The 7,466-nt window shown below is 51.2% G+C and overlaps 1 long non-coding RNA gene across 1 annotated transcript; it reads left to right on the top strand.

The window, feature by feature from the left end:
- The first annotated feature begins 360 nt into the window (after positions 1-360).
- Positions 361-2,307, top strand: LOC113625927 (uncharacterized). Its single transcript, XR_003434945.1, has 2 exons — positions 361-504; positions 1,576-2,307. It is a non-coding gene; the product is annotated as an uncharacterized LOC113625927 (long non-coding RNA).
- The last annotated feature ends 5,159 nt before the right edge of the window (positions 2,308-7,466 follow it).

The raw sequence follows: 7,466 nt of genomic DNA, 5'->3' as shown, positions 1-7,466 counted from the left end.
GGGTATATTATAAACAACTTTACGATAGTAAATGTGAAAATTTAGAGGAAATGGACACATTCCTAGAAAATAGAATTTACCTAATTTATGGAAGTACTCGGACAGCCGCGGGGGCAGCTACCGCCCGAAAGTAAGTGGCATTTGAGTACTTGACGCGGAAATCTTGGCGCGTCTCCTTTAAGAGGAGGTGAAGCCCCGCCCCACGTGGGAACGCCATTTCTCAGCGCCCGTTGTGATGTACGTCACGACGTGGAGGGCCAATGAGGACCCGGGGGGTGGGGCGTTCCTGTACGTGTGGACGAGGTGGGGGCCGGACTTCCGGAGCCGTCCTCCTGGGATCCCGTCGGCTCGGGGGTAGGCCCTCGCCCGAAGGACCTGAGAGCTGAGTGGGGTGGTCCTGGAGGATTCTCGGCTGGGGCTCCCCTGGCGGCAGGGCCGCGTGGTCTCGGAGGATGTGGCCTGTGCTTCTCCCAGGAGGAGTGGCCCGGCGCCTGCTGCGTGGAGGTTGGACGTGGGGGAACTTGGCACCTGCGGCCCCGGGTGGTCGGTGTGGCGTAGAGCGGGAGGCACCGGCCGAGCGGGGCGCTTTTGTAAGCGCATCTCAGATCAGCACGCCCCTCGCAGGTCTGTCTGCTTGGGCGCGTTCCCTGAGATGTGTGGCCCAGGCTGGAAAGACGAGTTGCTCCTGGCTGAGCACCGGGGAGCCGCCGCGGGCAGAAGCTGCAGTGAGGAGGCGTGGGGGAGAGGCTTCGGCCTCAGCGCTCCCGGCCCCAAAGCAGCCCAGCCGAGAGAAACCCCGCAGAGGCGGGCAGGGTAGGGCCTCGTGGCGGGGCACTGTGGATCCACGTGTCAGAGAAGCCCTTAGTGTGCGGGGAGGACGGGTCCAGCGCCGGCCTCCTCCAGCACCAGGACGGGGAAGGCCGGCAGGAGCGCCGCAGGCTGGGAGGCCGCTCACCCCGGACTGTACGGCAAGTGGGAGGGAGCCTACGGCTGCCACACCGGGGCAGGTCTGAGTGCAGGTAACCCCCGCCTCTTTCAACGGCGGAGAATCCACGCTGGAGAAGAGCCTTATGAGTGCAGCCGCCGTGGGAAGGATGCATTCAGCGAAGGATACGCTCTTGTTTGGCACCAGGTTCACAGCAGAAAGGCCTGGGACTTCCCTGGCGGTCCGGTGGTTAGGACTCCGCACTTCCACTGCAGGGGGCACGGGTTCGATCCCTGGTCGGGGAACTAAGATCCCCGCAAGCCAAAGGGCGCAGCACCGCCCCCGCCCTCCCCCGCCCCAAAAAAAAGCCTAATGAGTGCAGTAACATCAGAGAACCTTTAGCGACATCTCTAAGCTCAATCGGCCTCAGAAAGTTTATACCAGAGAAAGTCCCTTTGAATGAAAGCGTTTTGCCAAAGGTGTGCTCTGATTACACTGGAAGTTCACCGCCCAGAAAAGTGTTAGGAGTGCAGCAAACGTGGGAAAACCTCCTGCCAAAACGTCAGTCTTGTGCTGCATGGAAGTCTGTTGAGTATGTCCAGTGTGAAAAAGCGTTAAGCTGCAGGTCCAACCCCATTCACCCCTCGCAGGTTCACCCTCGAGGAAGACCTCATGGATGCAGAGATGGGGGAAGGCCTTCCACCCAAGAGGCTTCTTCATTTAGCAGCAGAGTTCGCGGTAGAGAGGCCTATGAGTGCAGCCGATGTGAGAAAACCTTCAGTCAAGGGCCTCACCTCGTAAAGCATCACGAAGTTCATGCTGGGGAAATGCCTTAAGTGTGCAGGGAACGTGCTCTCTCCCCGTTCAGCGGAACAGGACGCGTGCCAGAGACGAGATGAGGGAGCCTCTGTGAGGATGCCCTTAGCTGGAAGTAGAGCTTCGTAGGGTCAAACGGGATATTCCTGATGAGTGCTAGGTGTGTGGGGAGCTTTCGGGTGCTCTCACCTGCCCCGGGGCCCTTGCCAGAGTTCTCTCGCTGGCAGGGCCCATGACAGAAGCCATCTCACCACTCTGCCAGCTGGGAGGGACTCGTCACCTGTGCTCGTTCCAGTCCCTGGAGGGACCCATGAGCAGCCTGGGCCTGTTGATGGGCCTCGTCTCCTTCCTGACTAGTGAGGGCGTGGGTGTGACCCAGCATTGGCTAGGAGGACCTCAGCTGGGTCCTTTCTGTGGCTCTCAGGGATGGTTTACCCTTTTTCAGGGACCTTGTTGGCCTCATGTGACTCTCGATGGATTTGTCCAGCTTCCAAGTCAGACTTCCAAGGGAACTGCCTGCCTCCCATTAGTCTGCTGGGTGTGGAAATAAAGGCCTTGTAACTGAAGCCACCTTGAATCTGGGGATTTCGGCTTACTGTGTAGGGTGAGTTGAGAACAGGATTGGGGTCTGCCAGCATTAAGAGGGCGGTGGGGAAGGGGAGAGAAGATGACAGGGAAAAACTCTGTCCCCTTTTGGCTTAGTTTGTATTGCTGCCCAGGACCTTCGGGGAATGAGTGAAGCTTAGTGGGCTGAATCCCATGGGCTGCAAAGCAGGATTATTTTGGACACAGAGATCACCCTGAGGACGGGTGGTTGGTGTGACAGCCCCAGTGCATCTCAGAGCCGTATGAGTTTGGTCCCTTGTATCCAGGGGGTGTCTCACATTCCCCAGCACTGCAGAGGGGAAGCTTTTTCCCAGCACCTGTCTAGGAGCCTCGTCTCCTGAAGTTAAGAACCTGGTAGGCATGTGTCATCGACCATAAGACCCACAGGGGCCGTGTAGGAGCCATAATTAGTGCAGAAACACTAGGCGTAATAGTAGGGAACAGGGGAGTCTGTGGCAAAGTTAGGGGGCAGTGTGCCCCTTTTAAACACACATTCATAAGTGTGCTGGTAACTCTGGCTCTGAAAAATGAGTGTACAGAAATTGTCCAGGCCTCCAGACGCGTGTCTCTCCAAGCTTACCATCAGCAAATAACCTAAAGGTTCTGTAGTGGTTGCACCTGCTCCAGGGTTGAGAGGTTCACTGGGTTACCCTGGGCTGCTGGACCGAGGCTGGTGGGCAGGAAACTACCTGTTGGCGTGCCGGAGAGATTCGCTGGGAAGCTGCTTGCACGGGGTTCCGTTGAACCTGGTGGGACACTGATGGGAGCAGGCTGGACTCCCGGGGAAAGCTGGGAGGCTGCCTGTGGGGAAGTTGAAGTTTCAGGGAAGCCTGTTGGGATACCTGAGGAGCTCATCCGGGAAGCTGCCTGCTGGGTGCCGCTGACACTGCAGCAGGTATGCTCCACCGGTGTCTCGTATACCAGCCAGGTGCCTAGGGGGTTAGAAAGAAGGGAAGCACTGTGGAACTACGAAGAGAAACCCCCCTCTTTCCAGCATCCCTCCAGCACCCTCTCCTGACCAGCTTAACATCGTTCCAGTTCCAGTATCACAGCTGAGCAGTGGAGCTGGGATTTGGGAAGGCTTGGGGGAGGAGTCTCAGACCCAGCCTCCCCTGCAGTCAGGGGGTCTGGCCTGTGAATTGACTTGGGTCTGAGAACCAGGTGAGAGGCAGTTCCTAGCCACAGTTGGGACTCAAGTCAGGATTTTGGCTCTTGGGCCTAAAGGTTTTTTGTTTTTTTTCCCCCCGTTTTATAGATCAGTCAGTACTCTTAGGAGCACTGTGTTCAGTGAACCACTGTTAGAGACCCCTGGGGACCAAGGTGTTCTGATTGGGGGTACACGTCTGCTGTCTCTCTCGGTGGATGCACCCCCCTTGCCTTTGGTGGTCGATTCCTGCCGTTTGGCCTCTGCTCCTCTGGAATCCCATCATCTCCACTGAAATTGGGGAGCCCACCTCAGCGGCAGCATCCCCACCACCATGCGTGCCGTCAAGGAGAACAATCCCGAAGCCTTCCAAGCACGTGAGCCCCTCTTACTAAGGGGTTTCTCGGTGCCCTAGTGAAAGGAACGTCTTCCGGGTCTTCCGGAAATCCGTAGTTGGGAGGTAGGTGTGCAGGTCACACGGGATGAATCCAGTCCGACATTCCTATCTCCCTAGGCCTTTGGATTCCCTCCTCCATGCCAGGGAAGCTCTGGCATCTCACCCTAGCTAAATGTAGGCCATTTCTGAGGATAAGTCTCAGTCAGATATGTTGTTTAGAAACACCTCCAGCTGCTCAAATGAGTGCATTAAATCTGAACTCTAGTCCCTTTACCATCATCCATAAATTTGGCCTGATCTAGTGTTATGTCCCACCCTCTGTGGTCTAACACCCTTAGAATCCACTTCACATGTGTTTCCCATGTTTCTGGTATATGTTAGAAAAGGCTTGCTCATTTTCTAGGTGGGTTAGCTAGTCTTCCCGGAGCATTGTGTGTTCCTGTCCCATGGAGGGGATGGAGGAGTTACAAGGTGGTGGCCTGTGAAGAGCTTCCTGCCAATCCAGCTACCATCCTGGCTAAACAGGTGATAAACTTCTCATGTTTTGAGCTAGTGCCCACTTCGGCATAGGTATGTATGTGTATGTGTGTGTTTTAGCCTTACCTAGCCATATTTATAAGTTACATAGTTCACTATATTTACAGCTTATTAAGGGATAAAAATGATATGATCATGTTAACAGATGAAGAAAAAGTGTTTAATAAAAAACCCCTGGCAACTAGGAGTGGAAGGGAATGTCTTTGTTCTGACACAGGTTATTTATTAAAAAACCCACAGCAAGCATTATAACTAATGGTGAAAAATTTAAAGCTTTACTTTTGAGTTGGGTCCACTAAGGCAATTAGCAACCAAACAAAATAAGTGATATAAGAATTAGAAAGGTGAAAACAGAACTTATTTGACAATGTAAGTGTAGAAAATCCAAAATTACTTACAGGTACATTTTTAGATTAATAAGGAAGTTTTTAAAGTTGTTGAATACATAATCAACTATAAAACCAGTTGCATTCTGTGCACCAAAACCACAAAATTAGAAATTAAGACTTAAAAAGGTGCAATTTACAATGGCATAAAAATCAAGTACACAGGAATATGTATAACAAAAGACATGTAAGAAAACTTTGGGAAACATGAGAGAAGAACCAAATAAGGAGGCTATATAAAAGATGTCAAATTTCTGCACATTGACCTGTAGGTTTAATGCAATCCAGATAAAGATCCTTACATGTTTCTTTTTGAATTTGAAAAGACAGTTCTAATAATTATATGCCAACCTAGAAGGATGAAGCTAGTCAACAGGTTCTGGAAGAAAAAGGAGATGCTGAGAGATCTTGCTCTACCAGATTTCAAGACTTAGTATAAAGCTAAAGAGAGAGAATGGGGTTATGTACAAGGGGAGACAAATGGCCGGAACAAAGAACCAGAAATAGATCAATGTGTTTGTGCTTGATTTTTGGTGAAACAGACACTGCAGAACAACGGGAAAAATGGTCTGTTGAATAATGTTGGGACAATGGGGATCCATAGTCACACACACACACACACACACACACACACACACACACACACGAAAATGGATCTCCACATTTCACCATAATAAAAAGTCAATTCCAGGTGCATTTATTGATAGACACGAGAAAGGCAAAAAAACCCAAAAACCTGCAGATAAAATAGGGAAATCTTCATGACCTCAGAGTCTTAAAAAGACACAAAATTCGTAAGCCACAAAGAAAAGATTGATAAATTAATCTGCATTAAAATGAAGACGTTCTGTTCATCAAAAGACTATAAAGTGAATGAAAGACATCACTAAGTGGGAGAAGATATTTGGGATGAGACAAAGGTCTTACATCTAGAATTAAGTAAATAATTTTCTACAAATCAATAAGAAAAGAAGACTGATAACCAAATAGAAAAGACCTGAACAGGAACTTCATAAAAGAGGAAATCCAAATGGCCAACAGACACATGAAAAGTGTTCCACTTCAGTAGTAATCATGGAAATGCAAGTGAAAACCGCAGTGGGACTCCAGTACATACCTAACAGATGGGCAGAAAGTCAGGAGTCGTCACTGTTGGTGGAAATGTAAAATGGCACTGGCCCTTTGGAGAACAGTGTGGTAGTTTCTTAAAAAGTGAAACATACACCTACCGTAGGACCCAGCTATTCCACTCCTAGGGATTTACCCCAAAGAAATGAAAACATTTGTCCATACAAAGACTTATATACAAATATTCGTATTTATTCATAATAGTCCCAAATTGGAAAGATCTCCGTATCTATCAAGGAGAGGAGATAAACCGTGGTACACCCATATAATGGAGTACTACTCAGCATAGAAAGGAATGGACTAGTGATACTGCAACAACATGAACCGTGAAAGCACGCTTGGCGAGAGAAGCCAGACACAAAAGGCCGCATGTTGTATGAGTCCCTTTATATAAAATTTTAGAAAATGCAAACTCTAGTGACAGAAAGCCACCCAGGCTTGCTTGGCGTGGGGCGGTGGAGCGGTGCAGGACAGGGGGGGTCACCAAGGAGCTTGTGGCTGTGCTCACCACCTGGAGTGTGGCGACGGGGGCCTGTGTGTCAGCTGAATCCATCTGTGCACTCCAAATGTGTGCAGTTTACTGTTAAGTCGGTTTATCCCTCGGTAGAGCTGTTAAAACCAAACCCCTTGTATTCAGTCAACAAGAAGAAAAGCCACACGATCCTGGGCCTTTGGCATGATAGGAAAACAGAGTAGTTCAAACTGCCAATTGCTTTTAAGTAAAACCCCACAAGTGTCCAGTGAACCTATTTCTCAAGTTCTGACTGCTGCCCCTGGGGGGTGTTCTGGCTTGCGGGGGGTCCAGGAGGGGTTCCAAGTCCTCCACTTCTAGCTCCATCTGCTGTGCCCTCCCCACTGTGGCCGAGGAGAGAGGCCGTCTCCACTGGGCGCGGTTCTCCTGGGTGTGCAGACGTTTCACTCCCTGTATCTCCACCTGTGGCCTCCCCGCCTCCCCCTCGCTGTTTGTGCCCCTGCCCCTCTCGGGCCTCTGTGTACCACAGTCCCTTGATGCTGGCCACACCCTGACACCTTCAGATGGCCCATGCAGGACCCTGAAACGCCCTTGGCCTCTTAGGATGAGGGCTCTGTCGCGCGTGGGGCCGAGGTGTGTTTGGGGCACTGGGACGGGACTGGTGTCCCAGGAGGAGGGAAGTGGCTTTTCGAGAGTGTGCAGTCATGAGATTCTGTGGGTTCAGAATGGCTGGGCTGCTGGGGCAGAGGAGCAGGGGCTGAAGTGGGACGGAGCATGAGAGAGCGTGCCGAGGAGATGAGTTTAGATTTTAGCCTGCAGACCCATGTTTCTCAGCGTGTGCCTTTGGGGGCCCCTCCAAGAAACACCAAAGAGGGCTGGCAAATTCATAAAGAAAACCAGTGAGCCGGCATTGATTGCATTCCTTTCACACGTTTGAAGTGTGTGATAGATCATGGTCTTCACAGGCGTCCTGGTCTTAACGGATCGTATCCCGAAGGTTTCACAGGGCTGCATAGCAAGGCTTGTGTTAGCTTCCGGGGGCTACCATCTGGGCA

The sequence above is a fragment of the Aethalodelphis obliquidens genome, unplaced genomic scaffold (assembly GCF_003676395.1).
Source record: "Aethalodelphis obliquidens isolate GAN/ISIS:26980383/991018 unplaced genomic scaffold, ASM367639v1 scaffold2, whole genome shotgun sequence".
Lineage (NCBI taxonomy): Eukaryota > Metazoa > Chordata > Mammalia > Artiodactyla > Delphinidae > Aethalodelphis > Aethalodelphis obliquidens.
This window is presented reverse-complemented; position numbering and strand designations above follow the sequence as displayed.